The sequence below is a fragment of the Symphalangus syndactylus genome, chromosome X (genome assembly GCF_028878055.3).
Source record: "Symphalangus syndactylus isolate Jambi chromosome X, NHGRI_mSymSyn1-v2.1_pri, whole genome shotgun sequence".
NCBI lineage: Eukaryota > Metazoa > Chordata > Mammalia > Primates > Hylobatidae > Symphalangus > Symphalangus syndactylus.
Window position 1 is genome coordinate 61,607,933 of NC_072447.2, and position 19,790 is coordinate 61,627,722.

A 19,790-nucleotide genomic window follows, 5' to 3' on the forward strand; every position below is an offset into this window, starting at 1 on the left:
AGTTTAATGTCTTCTCCTGTTAGGTGGGTTTTGGGCCAGGGACACGTTTCCTCAAACTGGGGCGAGGCTGGGGGTTACTCCCCTATAATCTCTGTGGTACACTTCTTTGCAGGTCCTGGGAATCTCAGTTATGCCAACCCCTGACCCTCAATTCTTCCCCTTTTATTCTGTAAGCTGCCATTCTTACTACCAAGGGTCTCATACTTTTTACCTAATGTTGTGGTATAACAGCCTGCCAAAGAGAACATCAGCAATTACAGATCAGCCTCACTCATGGTGATGGAACTGTTATAAATGAAATATCATCAAGCAGAATCCATCAATTCCTTTAAAAGTCACTCATTCTGACCACATGGTCCAATATTATAAAATCTATAATCCACCATATTAACATATCATCAGAGAAAAGCAATGTCACAAAATTCAACATCCATTGTTGATTTTAAAAAGTATCAAAGTCAAGCATCCCACACTTCCAGTTCCTTCCCCAAACTCACCCTAGGGATTGTCACTGAAGTAGTGAAGGCTGATTAAGAACAACCAGAACTCTTCATTTGGGACTGAGTCCCTTATAAGTCATCTTCCTTTGTCTTGTCTTATACTTTTCCAGAATTCGTCTCTGGCTGATTAAGATGGAGATCATGACTCCTTTCTTTTGGGACTTCCTTATACACTGATGATGTTCAGAATCCTTTATTTTAGATTGAGTCTTTTATCTTTATAAAGTGTCTTCCTTTGTCTTGTTTCATTCTTTTGCCCTGGAATTCTACTCTGGTTGATATTAAGATGGAGGCCTTGCTTCCCTTCTTTTGGCTTTTTCTGATACACCTTTGCTTATCCTTTTACCATCATTCTGAATCTTTGTTCATTTTTCTATATAATATGTGAAAGATGTGTTTTATATTATACTTTCTAATTTTAATGTTTCTTTTTAATATGTTTCACTATATGCTCTATTTTGCTTTGTTTTTTGTTCTTTCTAATAATTTGAAAGGGTCGGCTGGGCGTGGTGGCTCACGCCTGTAATCCCAGCACTTTGGGAGGCCGAGGCAGGCAGATCACCTGAGGTCAGGAGTTTGAGACCAGCCTGATGAACATGGTGAAACACTGTCTCTACTAAAAATACAAAATTAGCCAGGCGTGGTGGCACATGCCTGTAATCCCAGCTACTTGGGAGGCTGAGGCAGGAGAATTGCTTGAACCCAGGAGGCAGAAGTTGTGGTGAGGCAAGATCGCACCATTGCCCTCCAGCCTGGGCAACAAGAGCCAAACTCTGTCTCAAAAAAAAAAACAAGAAAGAAAAGAAAGGAAAAGAAAGGTTTAAATTCCTTTTTTGGTTCTTTAAGTGGTTACCTTTATAACATTAATTTTATAAATTATAATTAATATTCTAATTATTATAACACTATCTATTAACTGTCCACCTTGAGTAGTGACAAGATTTGTATATGTTATTTCAATAATTCTTTTATTAGTTTTCCTTCAGCCTTGTATTTGAAGGCTTATCAGTTCAACTTTCCTGGGTCAATTTTTAAGAACAAATTATATACTGATTTTCCTCTCTTCCATATTTCTGTCATTTTTTTCCTATTATATTTTGAAGTATTTGTTGATTTCCACTTCATTTTGTTTACTGGCCATAATCCTTTCTTTGTTCCTACCTGTTTTGATAGGAACTGTTAAAGACATTCATATCTGTATTGACTTTTTGGTTTTTTAATCACTTCAAATGGTCATGTCAATGTCTTTTCAAAGTTGATAACTTCAAATCAGAATCCAGATAAGGTCCACACATTTGTTCCTATGTCTCTGTCAAGAACTGTGAAGAGTCTGAGATTTTTACCCTACTTGTGAGCTAATGAGTTAGCCTGCGACAGTGTCCTGGATGCTGGCAAAAGAGATATGAAACTCTGGACTAGAGAAAAGGACTTTATTACTCATGGCAGTCGTGGTAGCTACAGTCTTAACATTTGTGCCAGCTCCCCAAGTCCCGATTCCTACAGGGTGACGTGAAGAGAGCCAGGTGATGCACAGTGGGTCGCTTAGGTATCCTGAGTCTTTTATACTGAGTAGTAAGCAAACTTGTCCTTTGCTCCGGAGGGAGACACAATATATATATCCAAGGCTGTTTGCTCAAACATCCTCAAAAAGGTGGCCTGGAACAAAAGGCAGTGTGGCATAATAAAAATATATATATTTGGTCTCTGCTGCTGGTTCCTGGCACAGAGCTCTGAAAACTCTTGTAATTTCCTGAGTGGACAGGGGTGCCAGGAATATCTGTTGTTCTAATATTTGGTCTTTGACCCTGGTTGTTGACACAGAGCTCTTAATCCCATGCAATTTCCTGGGTGATAGGAGCATCTTTTGTTCTAATGAGATGACTTTTTTTTTTTTTTTTGAGACGGAGTCTCACTCTGTCACCCAGGCTGGATTGCAGTGGCGCGATCTCGGCTCACTGCAAGCTCTGGCTCCTGGGTTCATGCCATTCTCCTGCCTCAGCCTCCCAAGTAGCTGGGACTACAGGCGCCCACCACCACGCCCGGCTAATTTTTTGTACTTTTTTTTAGTAGAGACCGGGTTTCACCGTGTTAGTCAGGATGGTCTCGATCTCCTGACCATGAGATGACTCTTGATGGGCTCCTGGATAGCTTCAGGAGCGGGGCTGATCACCAGAAAGTTCAAGCCGTGATTAGAAGCTTGGAACTTTCAGCCTCACCCTCATCCTATGGGGAGGGAAGAGGGGCTGCAGATTGAGATGATCATCATGCCTATGTGATGGTGTATCCATAAAAATCCCTATAAACCAACCCCTGATTTATAGCCAATTGGCCAGAAGTACGGAGGCCTGGACTTGTGATTGGTGTCTGAAGTAGGACAGTCTTGTGGGACTGAACCTTAACTTGTGGGCATGTTAAATTGTAGAACACCTGTTGGAGTCTGCAAAAGATGTGGTTTGGAGAGCTTCAGGGTTGGTGAACATGGAGGTGCCAGGTGGGTGGCACGCCTGGAGAGGACGTAGAAGCTCTGCGCCCCTTCCCACATACCTTGCCCTATGTATGTGGATAGGGGTGCTAGGAACATCTGCTGTTCTAACATTTGGTCTTTGACCCTGGTTCTTGACACAGAGCTCCTAATCCCATGCAGTTTCCTGGGTGATAGGAGCATCTTTTGTTCTAATCAGGCTGTTTATCTGGCTGTTCATTTGTGTCTTTTGTAATATTCTTTATAATAAACCAGTAAATGTAAATAAGTGTTTTACTGAGTTCTATGAGCTATTCTAGCAATTATTGAACCCGAGGAGGAGTTTGTGGGAATCCCCAATTTATAGCCAATCAGTGAGAAGTACAGGAGACCTGGACTTCTGATTGGTGTCTGAAGTGAGGACAGTCTTGTGTGGCTGGGCCTTAACCTGTTAGTGTCTGTTCCAACATTGGGTAGTTAGTTCAGTATTAAAGTGTGGAACACCTGTTAGAGTCTGCAAAGAATTGCTTGGTGTAGCAAACCCCACACATTTGGTGTCAGAAGTGTTCTGTGTGAGTGGAAGGAAAAACAGTTGTTTTTTTCCCTTTTTCAGGCAATCAGTACCTGTCCTCACAAGATCTGCAGAAATGCGAGAGCCCCGTAGAGAACTGTCTCACATCTCCCCCTTGTTTCTACACTGTCTTTGATTCTGCACATGTTCCCATGAGTACACTACTCCACTGGTTAGTTTAATTATTCTGTCAGAGGCTAGGGCCAAATCTGTGCAAGTTGTCTCATGCAGCACTTAATTAAGGGTTAATCAGCAGTGCTCCAAGCAGCAGTCTGGCCAATACTGGGCCAATACCGCAATACTGGGCCAATCCCCAGTATTTTCCTCAACCATAACCCTTAGGGTCCCAGGCCCGACCAGCTGAACAAATCCCATAAACCATTAAGGTCTGTCTCCCTGATAAAACCAGGTGTTTTTCTCCTTAACTTTCTAGCTTGACCTTTCTACTTGGCCTCAGGCACTAATCCAGGTAACATGATGTATTAATATTAGCAATCGCACAAATTCTATCTTGGCCCCAAAGGGCAATTTCATTATCCATAACGACCTTGGACAGCAAGTTGAGGGTGACCAGAATGTTTCCAGGGCCAAGGTAGCATTATTAATCACCTCGGCTAAAATCGGACAGATTTGCTACCACCTTTTCTAACTGGATGATTCCTATCATGGGAATAACTGCTTGCAGGGTACACATAAATAACAAGCCAGTTTATCCCTCTAGGAAGTTCCTCCTAGCAACAATGGGTAGCCTTGTTTTGGTGAGGTCTCAAGAGTCATTTGAGGGTTATGTGAACCCCTGGTAGTGATTCCTTACACACTTGCAGGTCTCTAATGAGCCCCACTCAAGGTGCAAATCACCATATTTTGGGGGGGAACAAGTTAATGTCTGACTTATACACAAAGAGTACAATCTCGGCCGGGCGCGGTGGCTCATGCCTGTAATCCCAGCACTTTGGGAGGTCCAAGGCAGGCAGATCAGGAGTTCGAGACCAGCCTGGCCAACATAGTGAAACCCCGTCTCTACTAAAAATACTAAAAAAAATTAGCCGGGCGTGGTGGCGGGTGCCTGTAATCCCAGCTACCCGGAAGGCTGAGGCAGTAGAATCACATGAACCTGGGAGGCAGAGGTTGCAGTGAGCCGAGATCATGCCATTGCACTCCAGCCCAGGCAACAAGTGCGAGACTCCGTCTCAAAAAAAAAAAAAAAAAAGAAAAAGAAAAAAGAAAACTACAATCTCAGGGTGACCCTGGGAAGAAAGTGTTGTTTAAAACTGAGGGGGCCCCCTAAGTAGGAACCACAGCAGTCCAGGGACACAGGGTGAGAGTACCTCCAATGTGATCTCACAGCCCACTGATAGTCTTTAATTATTTAAGATAAAATCCAAGCCGTGTAAGAAATTGAATGTATTCAGGCTACTGCAAAAGGAGAGTGCCTCAGATCTGGAGATCAGAGTGTCTGGGAGGGGTGGTTTTGAATCTTACTTTTATAGGGAAGAGTAGACAGGTTTGAGTGGGGAGAGTTCCAATGTGGAGACGGGTTGTTGTTTTTGCATTCAGGGGAAGTCCTAGTCAGCTGAACAGGGAAATGTTTATCTTTGTGGCTACCTAGTTTCAGGAAAACAAGCTTCCAATCTCAGTTAATCATTCATGAGACACAGAACAGGACGTTAGAGGGTCTGTCTCAGGCGTTTTGGCAGGTTCAGGCAAAAGGAGAGTGGTCTGTGTTTGACTTTTTCACAGGTAAACCCGGGAGTCATGAGAAAGAGTGGACAGCAAGCCTTATCTAAGCCAGGTGGGGGAGAGGGGTCTTTTGCAGTCAGTGTTTCCAAAACATGAAACGGGGAGGGTGGTTCGTAACTGTTGCTATTTTCAGAGTTCAGGTGGAATTCAACATTGTCAGACCCCTTCTTGTTCAAGGCAGCTATAAGGTTGTCCTTGAACAACTGTCTGGAAATGAGGCTACTGGGGATACCAGGTCTACACCATTGTCAGTCTAGATTTGATCTCCACATGTAACTTTGTTGGCTCAGATTTGGCCTCTGGGCACGAAGTCAGTTGGCAGTGCAGTTGTTGTCGGGTCTGTTGGATTGTGATATGTTGAATGATTTGTCGATACTGGCTGCAGTGTGGCACTAAGACTCTGGGCAGGCTGTATCCCCAATTGCAAAGTGTAAGATTATACACAGGAGAAGGATTAGAATCCCTGCCATCTACCTGAATGCTAAGATCTTCCGCTTCCAAATTCTGGCCAGGAGAACATGCCCCACAGGCTGTTCATGTGAACCTTAGAGAGGCAAGTAGCCTTTCCCTGGAGTTTAGTGATTGACTATTCTACAAGGCCTGTGGTGCTCATCCAAGTAGAGCAAGAGGTGTTGGCTATGGTGCAGACACCTCCTTGACCAGCTAGGAGGAAGGCAAGAGCTACATGATTGTACTAATTTGAGCCAGTGAGTTTCAACTTATTTGCTATGTTGTAGGGCAGAGGTGGTATCATATCATTTATTACTTCTGCAAGGGTTTAGGAGAGATTTGGAGCTACTTTTTCTAATTGCATAATTCCTTGAGTGGGTAAAATGATCCTTATAGTGTGCATAAAGAGAAAATTGCTGATTCCCCTGGGGTGTTCTCCTGAATACCCTTTAGTTGCGTCATTTTGGAATGATTAAGTCTCCAGAGGGACATGTGGGCTGACAGGTGAGGTGGTGGTTTTCAATATTCGGAGGTCTTGGACAAGGATTCCAAAGACACTGAAAAGATTAATGTCGGGAAGGCAGGTGTAGACTGGCTGGCCACATACAAAGTAGTACCATAGGGGTCACAGACAGCGTTTGTGGTTTAGGAATTCTTCATAATGGTTGCAGTTAGTCAAGGGGTGGACCCCTCAGGAGGGCAGAGTCTTTGTGTAAAATTGAACAAAGTCTATGAGGCTGATTGAAAAGTGGTGGAGGAGAAAATGGTAGATTAAAGCTCTGTTATGTTTGTTTTTTTCCTTTGACTGATTCTGAGGAAGTAGAGTCCATTATAAATAATGTACTGGGATATTTTCTCCTTTCCCCTACCGTATTTGTTTACAAATTATTGCTGGAGATTTCAAGAGAAGCATTAATTATGTTAGGAGATATGGTGTCATTACTATGTGCTAAAAGGTTGGGGTTGGTGAGGTGAGATGGTTTAAATACCAATATGAACCATTAAGGGGAAATGGGATGTGCTGAGGGGAATGGTGATTAAATGTTAGTGCTGAAAGTCAAGTGAGGGTTGACACATCCAACAACTGGCGAGACTGCGAGTGGTAGCAATAGTTGAAAACCAAGCAAGGGGCCAGGTGGGGTGGCTCGCACCTATAATCTCAGCACTTTGGGAGGCCGAGGCAGGCAGATTACTTGAGGTCAGGAGTTCGAGACCAACCTGGCCAACATGGTGAAACCCCGTCTCTATTTAAAAAATACAAAAAGTAGCTGGGTGTGGTGGTGGGCACCTGGGATCCCAGCTACCGGGGAGGCTGAGGCAGGAGAATCGCTTGAACCCGGGAGGCGGAGGTTGCAGTGAGCCGAGATCGCACCATTGCACTCCAGCCTGCGTGACAGGGCAAGATTCCATCTCAACAAAAAAATAAAATAAAATAAAAATAAAATAAAATAAAACCGAACAAGGGAATATCATCCCTCTTTGTTTGTACAGTGGGAATATAAAGGAGGGAGAGGACAGGATCATAAGGGGACGGTTGGGTCAGAGGTCAATGGAAAAGAAGGAAAAATATGACAAAGAGCAGACGAAGCAAGATGGCAAGGGCTAAATAATTTTAACAGAGCAAAAACCAAATTCTAGTTTCATATCAGTATAATATTCGATACGAAAACTCATTTTGAAAATCTTACAAATAAACTCATTAAGCCTTAGCAAACTTTGTCCACAACAAATAAAATTCTTTCTGTGGACCTTCTACAACTTCTATATTCATTCAAGTTTTGCCCTCTATTTTTCTCTTTCTCATTCTGGAACCACCAGTCATTTTACTTTAGGACAAAACTACTTACTTTTTCCTCAATAAAAACATAACCTGTGTAGCTCACATACAGAGTTATTCCTTTCCGCCACTGTTGCTCCTGGTAGTCTCATTCACATATATAGATTACAACTTTTAACCACAGTAACTTCTATTTCACAGAGAAAACTGTGAACTGTGAATAAATGTGAATTGTCTGTCATACACCAGCATTTTGTAGCAGACTAGCAGAGCTTATGAATATACATCTCCCAATTTTTTATAGCCATACACATCCTTTATAGTACAACTTCTCAAAATGACAAAGCTTAACATGTTCATTAACAGACCCAAATATGTATAGCCTCTCTGTACCATTTAAAAATAAGACACAGGCCAGGCGCAGTGGCTCACACCTGTAATCCCAGCACTTTGGGAGGCCGAGGTAGGCGGATCACCAGGTCAGGAGTTTGAGACCAGTCTGGCCAACATAGTGAAACCCCTAAAAATCCAAAAAATTAGCTGGGCATGGTGGTGTGTGCCTGTAATCCCAGCTACTGGGAGGCTGGGGCAGGAGAATCACGTGAACCCAGGAGGAAGAGGTTACAGTGAGTTGAGATCGTGCCACTGCACTCCAGCCTGGGCGACAGTGTGACACTCCGTCTCAAAAAAAAAAAAAAAGTCACAAAGGTTACATAAACTTAAAATTATGCTTAATGTTTTAGTTTTCTTTCTTACTTAAAAATAACTAGGTATCTGGTGAATAATGATTAACTTAATTTGACATACATCTAAGGCTTTAAGTTACCCAAAAATATTGGCACCTGTTTTCAAACTGACATACTGACATATAATTACTATAGAAATAAAGTTTGTCAGAATAATGATTCTGTTTGGTCAAATATACATTTACATTTTTCATAATCTTGAACATCTAGTAGATGTAATGATAGCATATTCAACCAGTAAACCTGTATAAATGTAGAAAGAATATATCCAACTGGAATAAAAATGTATGTTTCTGTTTAGTTTCAATTTTTGATATAGAAAATCACCCTAAAGGACGTTTTTACATCACTTATGGATTTCAGTCTTTTATGCCACAGCCCTGTCTACTCTTACCTGGAATAATCAAGAACTGGTTGTATATCTATATATAATCTTCCCACTGTGCATTCATATATGCAGGCAGATGCGCACACACACATGCATGCGTGTGCACACACACACACAAATGCGATAGAAAAAAAGTTTAGAAGCAATACTCTTCGCAAATAATATACTGGGATATTTTCTTTTCCTCTACCCTATTTTGTTACAAATTTATGCTGATTGCAATAAAAAAATGCTTGTATTATACTTCATACTGATAATGCAAAAGACATGGCTATTTTTATTAACTAACAACATTAAACTAGTCTTGTTTGGCAAAGATTTACCTCAATTATGTGAATTTGAATTCCGAAAACATTTGAGTTAGTCTCTATAAGTAATGTCCCCTTATCTGCAGTTTTGCTTTCTACAGTTTTACTTACCTGCAGTGAACCAGGGCCTGAAAATATTAAGTGGAAAATTCCAGAAATAATTTCTGTTTTAAATTGTATGCTGTTCTGAGTAGCATAATGAAGTCTCGTGCTATCCCATTCTTTCCCACGTGGGATGTGAGTTATCCCTCTGTCCAGCACATCCATGCTGTCTGCTTTCCCACCTGTTAGTCGCTTAGTAGCCATTTCGGTTATCAGCTGGAAAAAACTTAGTATATACAGTGTTTGGTAGTGTCTACAATTTCAGGCATCCACTGAGGGTCTTTCTTGGAACATATCTCTCGTGGATAAGGGGGAACTACTGTACTCTTAAAAAAGCATATTAAGGCCAGGCATGGTGGCTCATGCCTGTAGTCCCAGCACTTTGGGAGGCCAAGGCGGGTGGATCACGAGGTCAGGAGTTCGAGACCAGCCTGGCCAACATGGTGAAACCCCAACTCTACTAAAAATATAAAAATTAGCTGGGCATGGTGGAGCATGCCTATAATCCCAGCTACTCAGGAGGCTGAGGCAGGAGAATTGCTTGAACCTGGGAGGCAGAGGTTGTAGTGAGCCGAGATTGTGCCACTGCACTCCAGCCTGGGCGACAGAGCAAGACTCCATCTCGAAGGGAAAAAAAAGCATATTAAAAGTATTAGAAGTTCAAGTTATTGGGGGTGAATTTTAGGAATATTCATTTTTTTCTCAGAGGTAGGAAAATATTACTTACTCACAGACACATAAACATACAGACAGACACAAATAGAGAGCTTATAGCTCACTGGTTCATATAAGAGCTGTTCTCTTCCCAGTGGGCTTACTGGGGCAGTGGAGCTGAGCAGAAAGCTCTGCTGGGTTTTGAGAGGTCCTAGTGAGACAGAAAGGTCTAGAGGAAGGCAGGTCATGTAGTACATTATCAAGTTCCACCACAGGTTGGTTTGGATGCTCTGAGGGAGGATGGTGGGAAAATAAGAGGCATTAATGGTGGAAAGTGTTGGCCTTGTGTCTGCTGGGAAGGTGGTAGGATGTCTATGCTGGGGATGATTTTCTCCCCTTGCAAACTGAGTCAGTTCTGGGCACAAGGGCAAGGGTCCCGCCAAGGAAAGTCACTGGGGAGATGAATTTTTGGATTCTTGTTCCCTTTTGTGATTTAGAGCTTGGAATTCCAAGTCCAACGTCCCCACCCTATCTGTGGGGGTTGCGGGGAGAGCAGATTGCTCTGGCTCATTCCCTTCTTAATGTTTGAGTTGTAAAGCCATGGGTTTGCATTGTGTTGATTTGGTCTTTTCTGTAGTGAAGTCCTTATAGTGTTGAACTAGTGTGTGTATTTACGAGAGAAGAGTATTTCACCAATTTACATTATGTTTTTGAATCATGTCTCTAATTTCTGGTTGTAAGCTATTAACGAAGTTAATGACCAAGGCAGATGTGGTTTCATCTTCAAGAACAAGACCAGAGTAGTCCTTCCAAACACATTCTAATCTCTGTCTTTAGTTAGAGATGTATTTATCTCTTTGTTGTGTACAGTCTTGTGTCTTAATTTCTGAGAGGGAAGACAGTGGGAGTAGATTCTTTTCTTTTTTTTTTTTTTTTGAGACGGAGTCTCGCTCTGTCACCCAGGCTGGAGTGCAGTGGCGCGATCTCGGCTCACTGCAAGCTCCGCCTCCCGGGTTCACACCATTGTCCTGCCTCAGCCTCTTGGAGTAGCTGGGACTACAGGCGCCCGGCTAATTTTTTGTATTTTTAGTAGAGATGGGGTTTCACCGTGGTCTTGATCTCCCGACCTCGTGATCCGCCCGCCTCGGCCCCCCAAAGTGCTGGGATTACAAGCGTGAGCCACCGCGCCCGGCAGTGGGAGTAGATTCTGAAAGCCTCTCCCCTATGGTTTTAACTTGCATGTAAGCCTCAGGGTATTTTCCCATCCAAGTACTAACCAGGCCTGATCCTGCTTAGTTTCTGAGATCAGATGAGACAGGGCTTGCAGGGAGTTATGGCTGTAGATTGCTTCAAGGTGTTCTGATTTCTTTGAAGGTCCACCTGCAGGGCCGCTATCCATAGCACAAGTTGAAAAGAGTCAGAGAGCTCAGGAAAATATGCCCCAAGGAACACTCTGAATTGATTACAGAATTCTTCATTCTTATAGGGGTTTAGAAAGTCCTTAACAGTCTCATGTATATATGAGCAAGACCAAGGCTGAAAGAATACTTGGTTCACGTGGGGGCTCAGGTCATTGACCTTCCATCACAGGTTGAGAAAGGCCAATAATACAGGTTAGGATGGGGACTTGGTAGCAGGAGAGTTTAATAGACCCAGAGAGGAGGAGTAGGGGGAATCCACAGAAGTAGGGAAAGGGCTCGGTGGCACACATGGAGGGTGCCAGATGAGAAGAAGGTTTTGAGGTTTAGTTGGAGGTGAAGGAGGAGCAGGAGGAGTGGACTGGTAGTTGAGAGACAGTTCTTAAGGGATTATGCAGTTTAAGATACATTGAAGACATTTTCTCATTTTTCAGCCTCCTCATAGAAAACAAAACAAGCTGACCACTGGTGAGAAGAGACAGTAGAGCTCCAAGGTTTGGGAACATTTCACAAATAAGTAAGTTTAGGGAGATCCTGAGGGCCTCAAAAGGCCATTGGAGTTCTAAGTTATCCTTAGTAAAATTATGGCATTTTTTGAGATCACAAACTGAATTGTTGCCATAGTAGCAAAGCATTTAATCGCCAAGAGTTTTTTGAAGGCGTTGATAATTGAGTCAAGAGTTTCCAGTGAGTACCAAGGTTAAACAAAAGCCAGCAATAACACAAAACCAAAAGAGCACTCAAAGAATGAAAACCACATGCCTACTGTGCTACCACAGACAGTGTCCAGAGCACAGGGATCAGGGTCTGGACTTACCCAGATCCCCGAATCACCAGTCAGGGAGGAGCACAATAGGCTGGAGGCCTCGGTACCTGGGTGGAGGAGGCGGTCAGGAAGTGAGCTTCTAGTCCTCTTCAAGTCATGGCACCAAACTGTCCAAGACAAAAACCGAGCAAGTAACAAAGTGGATTTGATTCAATCTGTTGCAATAGGAAGAGCACCCTAGATCCAAATAGTAGAGTCTCAGCAGGGTGGTTTTACCTTATACTTTTGTAGGGAGGATAGACAAGTTGTAAGTGGAGAGATTTCCAGGGGAGATTGTTTTTGCCATGAGGGGAAGTCTCAGTCAGTCAGCTGACCAGGAAATGTTGATCTTTGTATCTAGCTAGTTTCAGAAGGATAACAGTTTGGTTGATCATTCATGAGAAAAGAATGGGGAGTTAGAGGGTCTGTGTCAGGCTTTGTCCACAGGTTCAAGCAAAAGGGGAAAGGTGTGTGTTTGGCCTCGTCACAGGTAAACAATGGAGTCATCTGCAAGTCTTACAGGAGTTATGACAGAGAGTGGACAGCAAGCCTTAGCTCAGGTATATAGGGAAGAATGGCTCTTTCTGGTAAGTTGTTTCTCAAGAAGGAACTTAAACAGGTGGGGGGATTTCTTAACTCACTGTTTTCAGGGCTTAGGTGAAGTTCAGTGTTGTTGAGTGTTCTCACTTCTGTTTGAAAACTTGAGTCCAGTTCTTGTTATTGGAGAGACTGCCTGACGGCAGTCATTCCTACTGGTCCTACATGCCCATGCCCCTAGCCCCATGGCATTCTTCTACCCACAGAATGACTTAGTGACAGCTGGGGGAAGGGCTTGGGGAAGACATTTGGAGATGTTGATAGTTGTTCTGCATGTGAGATGCAGGAGCTGGGTGGAGGGAGGGTGGGGATTGGCCTCAGCTGACAGTTACTTTTTTTTTCATTTTTAAAAAGTTTTTAAAAATTTTTTTGAGACAGCATCTCACTGTTGCCCAGGCTGGAGTGCAGTGGCGCAATCACAGTTCACTGCAGCCTTGACCTCCTGGGCTCAAGTGATCCTCCCACCTCAGCCTCCCGAGTAACTGGGATTAAAGGCATGTGCCACCACACCCAGATAATTTTTGTATTTTTGTAGAAAAATGGGTTTCACCATGTTTCCCAGGCTGGTCTTGAACTCCTGGGCTCAAGTAATCCACCTGCCTTGGCCTCCCAAAGTGCTGGGATTAAAGGCGGGAGCCACCGTGCCCAGCCAATAGTCAGTTAAATTGAAGGCTCTTGCAACAGTTTGGGAGAGATTTATGAGGGCATTTTCCTTTTTGAAGAAGGCTCTAGGGGTGGTCCAAAAGACAAAGGTCATTACAGTTCCTCCCTGTCTTGTGCCTCGTGGGGTCGAAGGTGTTTCCTCTTCAGATGCTGAGTTCTTGCTCTCCCTCTACTGACGCAAAATCTCTGTGGCCCTTTCTAGTAGCTATCAGTCATTCCCTAGTAGTTCCTAGACCTTTCATCTGAATGGATCAGGTGCAGGAGGGACAAGACCATTTTTTAAAATTCACAGAATTCCATTATGTTCTTCCCTTTGGCCCATGTGGGTTACTGTAGGGGGACGCAGTGAGCAGTGTACTGAATCAATGGTACCTATCCTTATGATCTAAGACAATGTCAGTCCAACCAGAGAATCCAGGTGGCTGAACTGGAATTAAACTTAAATCCCTTTGGTTCCCTTCTGGCTAGGCTGCCACCCAGAGGGTTACCAAACACTCTAGTCAGGGGTTGCTATTAGGGGAAAGAAAGAAGATAATACCCAGAAATATTCAAGACAGAATCTCAGATTTTCAAAACATGTTCATATGACCCTCGACACTTTTTGTTCTGATCATTACCCAGGGAGAAGCTGAAAGAAAATGATCCCTTTCTGGGGTCAGGCATATTCATGACCAAACTGCCTTACTAAGGTTTGTGGACCAGGAGGAGGCAAGGGAGGTAGACTCTGAAGTCCTTTTGAGTCAGTTTTTGAGGAGACTTTTCCAATGCTTAATGATACCAGATGCCTGTGGACAGTAGAGAATATGGAAGTCTGTCGAATACCTTGACATCAGCCCATTGTCACATGGATTTTGCAATAAAAGGCACACCATTTTCAGGCTGCAAATAGTCCAGAAAACTGAAAATAGCCACAATTATGAGGCCAGAACTGGCTGAGCAGATTGAAACAGCACCACTTTTACCTGAGAAGATGTCAACAGTGGTGCAACCTCAGTGAAAGCTCTTGGAATGGGCTTGAGGAATGCTGCCATCAATTTGCCAGGAGTGAGCAGGGCCACACCTCATGTGATGTGACCTTTCTTATCACAATGGGTAATCTTTTAGAAGGAGTCAGAAGTTTGGCATGCAGTGGTAGCTTCTGCATCAGAAACTTAAGAATCTTGTAATTTATGCCCAGTCTGTGACAACGGATGCATTGCCATCATCAATGGATGATGGATCCAGGCAGCAGTGGCTGTAGAATGAATAGTATGGAATCAGCAGCTTGATTTCACTCAGTTTCATCAGAGAGCGGACCCTTACCATAGGCATCTATGGGGTGACCCAGACCACTCAACTAGTAGCTACAATTTGTTTCTACAGTCCATGGTTCCAAAAAGAGCTGACTGATCTCAGTCTGTAGTCTTCCAAGTGGGAGACTGAAAAGCTATGCCATTGGCAATAGCTCAAGAGTTAAGAAATATCAAAGAGAATATTGAGCAGAGTTACGACAGTGGCCTTGCATTCTGCCTGCTGAGCAGAGCACCCACATCCATTCTCAGTTCTACTGAGGTTGAACAGCCACAAGGCCCAGTGGAAACCATCAGGTTTCAGCTTAGCCGGATCATTAGTGGATCAGGTCCAGGCTTTTAGGGGAACCTTTGTGAATTGAGGGCCCCATTAAGCCCAGCAGCCTTACTCTAGTTGGCAGAGTGAGAAATAAATTTACCCCCAAAGAGATAGTTGTCCCATTTTCTGGGGACAGGCCAGTTATACTCTTGAATATACTATTGGGCCCTTCCTACCTTGTTAGTCATCAAGTCTGAATCAGCCGACCCCAAAGTGGGAATGTCAGTCAAGCTGGAGAGTCACAAGGCCTCCACTGGTCAGGTGTTCAGTTTCGACAAGGGCCCAGTAGAAAGCTAATAGCTATCTTTCATAAGGGGTGTTGCTGGTGACTCTGTAAGGACAATGAAAAATCCAAAACCCAAAGGGCTCTTCTGGGCGGAGGTTGCCTCCCTTTGTTAGAGATCCCAATAGGCAAAATCACCAGTTACAAACACCAGTAGCTCAACAGGGTCATTTAGGCTTTGGGGACCCTGAAGGTAAGGAGCAGAGAATGTGCCACAGCTTGCTGGACAGCATCCTCCACTGCCTGTTGGGTTGGGCCCCGCTCAAAGGACATTGGTTTGCAGTTTATCCAACATAAAGGATCTAGTAGAATGTCCAAGTGAGGCACATAATGTCTGCCATACCTAAAGCATCCAGAATAGTCTCTTTTGGGGCTTCCTTTTAGGTGTGAGGTTCAAAGAGATGGAAATTTTTCCTTGACTGAAAGAGGGACAGAACATTGTGAATCCATCCAGAGGTCCCAGATGCTTTACTTGATGAGCAGGCCCCTGAACTTCGTCAGAATTTACCAGCCACCTCTGATGGCAAAGGCGTGCTAATACCACCATCAGAGCCACCGAGATGGAAGCTTCTGACTTGGCAACCAAGAAGACTGATCTCTATAGTGAAAATTTTGTCCATCAGAGGGTAGAGGTGTTCACACTAAAGCCTAACCTACTCACTGGTGTTAAATGACAAGGTACTCATTGCCCCTGGGAGAGTACTGCAAACCTGTGTTGAAGGCCTTTGCCACATGCATGAAAATTGATCTTGGCCCTTGGTGTCAAGACCTGAGATTTTACCCTACTTATAAGCTAATAACTGGGCTTGCCACAGTTGCAAGTGTGCTGGCAGAAGTCACCAGATTCCTGAGTCAGTGATAAAAGACCATTACTCAGAGAAAAAGATGTAGCCAGCGTCAGCTTGGCTGCATGTTGGAGAAAAGATTAAAAATAAAATTTCCTGGCAACCCAGGAAATCCTCTCCACAAATATAGAATAGAAAGAAAAGAGTTTTACTATTGAATATGCACTAAACCACACTGCAGTGTGCATCGCAAGAAATCTGCTAATGAAATTGCAAAGACAGAAGGAAATCTCACCCTTGTATGTAGCTGGGCAGATTCATGTTCTCAAGATAAATAACTTGTCTCATGTAAGAAGAACTGATAGCACCATTTGCTGTATATTCTTTCATAATTCATCCTAAGTTTACCTGGTAATTGGAGTGGCCATCTGTGCTAGTTAATTGTCTTTATCCAAAGGCAAAAATCAAACTTCTATCTGTGACATGCAGGTAGTTACAGACTAGAGCCAGGCACTTAGGCTAAACTCCCAGGGTGACAGGGAGATAGCACCTAGGCTAAACTCTCAGGGTGACAGGGAGATAGGATCCTTGATGTTTATATATCAAAGAGATGGCTCCTGAGCTCTTAAGAAAAACATTCTTGGTACATGCATGCGTGTGTTCATGGCAGCACTATTCACAACAGCAAAGACAAGGAATAAACCCAAATGCCCATCAACGATAGACTAGATAAAGAAAATGTGGTACGTATACACCATGGAATACTGTGCAGCCATAAAAGGGACAAGATCATGTCCTTTGCAGGGACATGGATGGAACTGGAAGACATTATCCTCAGCAAACTAACACAGGAACAGAAAACGAAACACCACATGTTTCCATTTATAAGTGGGAGATGAACAGTGAGAACACATGGACACAGGGAAGGGAACAACACATACTGGAGCCTGTGGGGGGTTAGGGGGAGGCTAAGAGAATCAGAATAAATAGCTAATGCATGCTGGGCTTAATACCTAGGTGATGGGTTGATAGGTGCAGCAAACCATCATGGCACACATTTCCCTATGTAACAAACCTGCACATCCTGCACAGGTATGCTGGAACTTAAAATAAAAACATTCTTGGATTGTAATACAGGCAGAAGACTTGTTTAGCTTTTAAAAATTCATATACATATCAAAAGGGCAGAGGAAAGATTTACAAATACAAGTTTTTTCAGGAAATGCTCTAAGAAAAGGGAAGAGGGAGGAAGGTCTCTTTCCCTTTTGGTAATAAGGAAAATTTAAATGTTTTTTCTCCTTACAATTTCCCCTTCTTTTATAATAACACTACAGTTTTCTAATTTTCTCCATCACTCGCCATTTATACCTTTCTCTGGGCAGTTAGACATCTAAAGATCCAGCAAATCCATAGTAAAATGCAAAGCAAGCAATTATGAAAATTACCATAGGATGAATTTAAAATGTCAGTGCAACATTTGCATTGGGGGAAAATCCTTTAAGTATGTCTTACCAGTGGTGAATGGTTAAAGCACATTCTTGATTAGCAAAGTGCAAAAATTCTCATTTCCTGATATATTACTTTTACAGATTGCTGGTGTTGTCCTTATTGCTTGTTCTTTAGGATGACTGTTTAAATATTGTTTTGTAGTTCTTTAGGAAGTCTTACCCAATCCAAGTCTAAGGAGTAGCTTTCCAGGGACCTGATATTCTAATTTTTAATTAAGAGTTTTATAACACCCAATAAATTTCTCCTGAGTTCCTGTCAATCAATAAGTAACACCACATTTACAAAACGTAGCCCTGTAGTACTTGTTCCATCTTCCCAAATAATATGTCCAAGATGCAGAACACAAAGATACCCCTAGCTATTATCGAGTATATTATTATGAGGCATTCTTTGAAGGGTACAGATTGAACTTCCAGTGTTTAATATGCTTGGCTCTAATTGTTTTAAGTCTTGAGGAAAACCCCAATCTGTGGGTCATTGCTTGCATTAGTCTAAATCAATAGTAACACCAGGCATGTCAGTCCCCATGAGTAACAGGCATCCACCTGTGTTTATCTGTTCCAGTTTATCTCTGGGACTGGAGAGAATTTGCATCCTAAATTAATCCAATGACATTAAACCTGTTTGCTTCAGTCTCTATCTGTGACTGCCAGATTTGTTTGTCTATTAAGTAGATGCTTTTTTAATATACTATTCTTCTGTCTCTTCTGGTATAGTCATAGTCTAATGCCTATCTATTTCCTTAAAGATGAACAGCCCTGTGATTCTGAACTAGTGATGGTATCTGGGACTATTTTATAACCAATTGCCTTGGACTGTGCAAATGAACCTCTGAGACCTTCGTGGTGATTTTTCGTTCTGTCATTAAATTACTCCAAATAGTTCAATTCTATACTGTTTTCCATTTCCACTCCTATTGAGCGCCCCTTGCTTTAAAATATCTTACATGATGTGATTCATCCAGTTTGTGATTGTATTATGTGTTTTTGTAGTTGTCCCAAAGTACTATGTTTATTATTCAAAGTCTCAATCTCAAGAGTTAGGTATATCTGTACCTGTCCCTATTCCTCCCAGGATTGTATTCTAATAAGTCTCCTTTTGCCCTTGGCTGTCCCCAAACAGGCCTGTTAATAAATTTTATATTGGGAAGGCTCAAGGGATACATGTCTAGCTGTGAAGACTGATAGCAGCCTCAGATAGTTCAAGAAAAACCATCTACCTATAATCCCGGGGGCTATTAAAATAGGTTCAGGGCATTGCCATGTTCCCAACATAGTGGCGGGGGATGGGGGGATCTCTCTTATATACATCTTGAGGAGTCTGTTGAAAGGATTCCCACCAGTATGGATGTAATTTACCATCACTGTCTTTACAACTATCGGTAGTTTTATAGAACAAAACCTCTACCATAGTAAAGGTGAGAGAATAAATCATAAGGCTTACTCCTATAGGTATTTTGATTGTCATATAGTTAACAGATTCCTTTTTTTCCTCTAAGGATCCTTCTAGTCAAACCAGTTAACAAAACATTTTTGTATCAAATTTAGGGCTTGAGTATCTGGATGCATATAAGTTACTTTAGTGTTATCAAACATTACTAGTGAAGATGGCTCTACCTTTACTCTGCCAATAATTTGACTGTTGGACTTAAAAGTCCAGATCATGTGTATTCTAAGGATATAATATGGAGTTCATCAGGAAAAACAGGACATGGCACGGGCACAGGATATGGTCTGTGTAATTGTGGAGACCATTACTGGGAGTACAAAAAAAAAAGCAGCATAACAAATCACAGATTTGTTTTCTAGTAAAATGAGATTCTTAAGTAATCAAAATAAGCCTATTAAGAACAGGAGAGCAAGGCAGTCTCTGAGGATAGTAGTAATACATTTTCCAGAATATCTCTTTTCAGTCGAATCTCAATACCAGTGTAAGTAAGTTTGGAAAACTTAAGTTTCAAGTCTTTTGTCAGTGCTGGCTTCACAAGGAAAGCATGGATCCAACTGTATTTTTCGTTTTTTTGTTTGTTTGTTTTGTTTTGTTTTGTTTTCCCTTTTTTTGAGATGGAGTCTCTCTCTGTTGCCCAGGCTGAAATGCAGTGGTGCGATCTCAGCTCACTGCAACCTCCGCCTCCTGGGTTCAAGTGATTCTTGTGCTTCAGCCTCCTGAGTAGCTGGAATTATGGATGTGCACCACTGCACCCGGCTAATTTTTGTATTTTTAGTAGAGACAGGGTTTTGTCATGTTGTCCAGGCTGGTCTGAAACTCCTGGACTCAAGTGATTGCCTGCCTCGGCCTCCCAAAGTGCTGGGATTACAAGACTGAGCCACCACACCTGGCCCAACTGCATTTTTCTTTTACTTTGATAGCAGAGTGGGTGATCAGCAGCACTTGAAAAGGTCAGCAACAGCCTGTCTTTCCCCAG

At 42.6% G+C, this 19,790-nt stretch overlaps 1 protein-coding gene across 8 annotated transcripts in view; it reads left to right on the forward strand.

The window, feature by feature from the left end:
* Positions 1 to 19,790, forward strand: part of LOC129475585 (zinc finger protein 81) — a 97,803-nt gene that overhangs the window by 20,983 nt on the left and 57,030 nt on the right. Inside the window, exon 3 of one of the 8 annotated variants that reach the window (XM_063634415.1) lies at positions 11,550 to 11,632. The exons of the other annotated variants lie outside the window; for them this stretch is intronic. The gene's annotated coding sequence lies outside the window, so the exon portion shown is untranslated. The remainder of the gene's footprint in view (positions 1 to 11,549; positions 11,633 to 19,790) is intronic. 8 annotated transcript variants of the gene reach the window in all.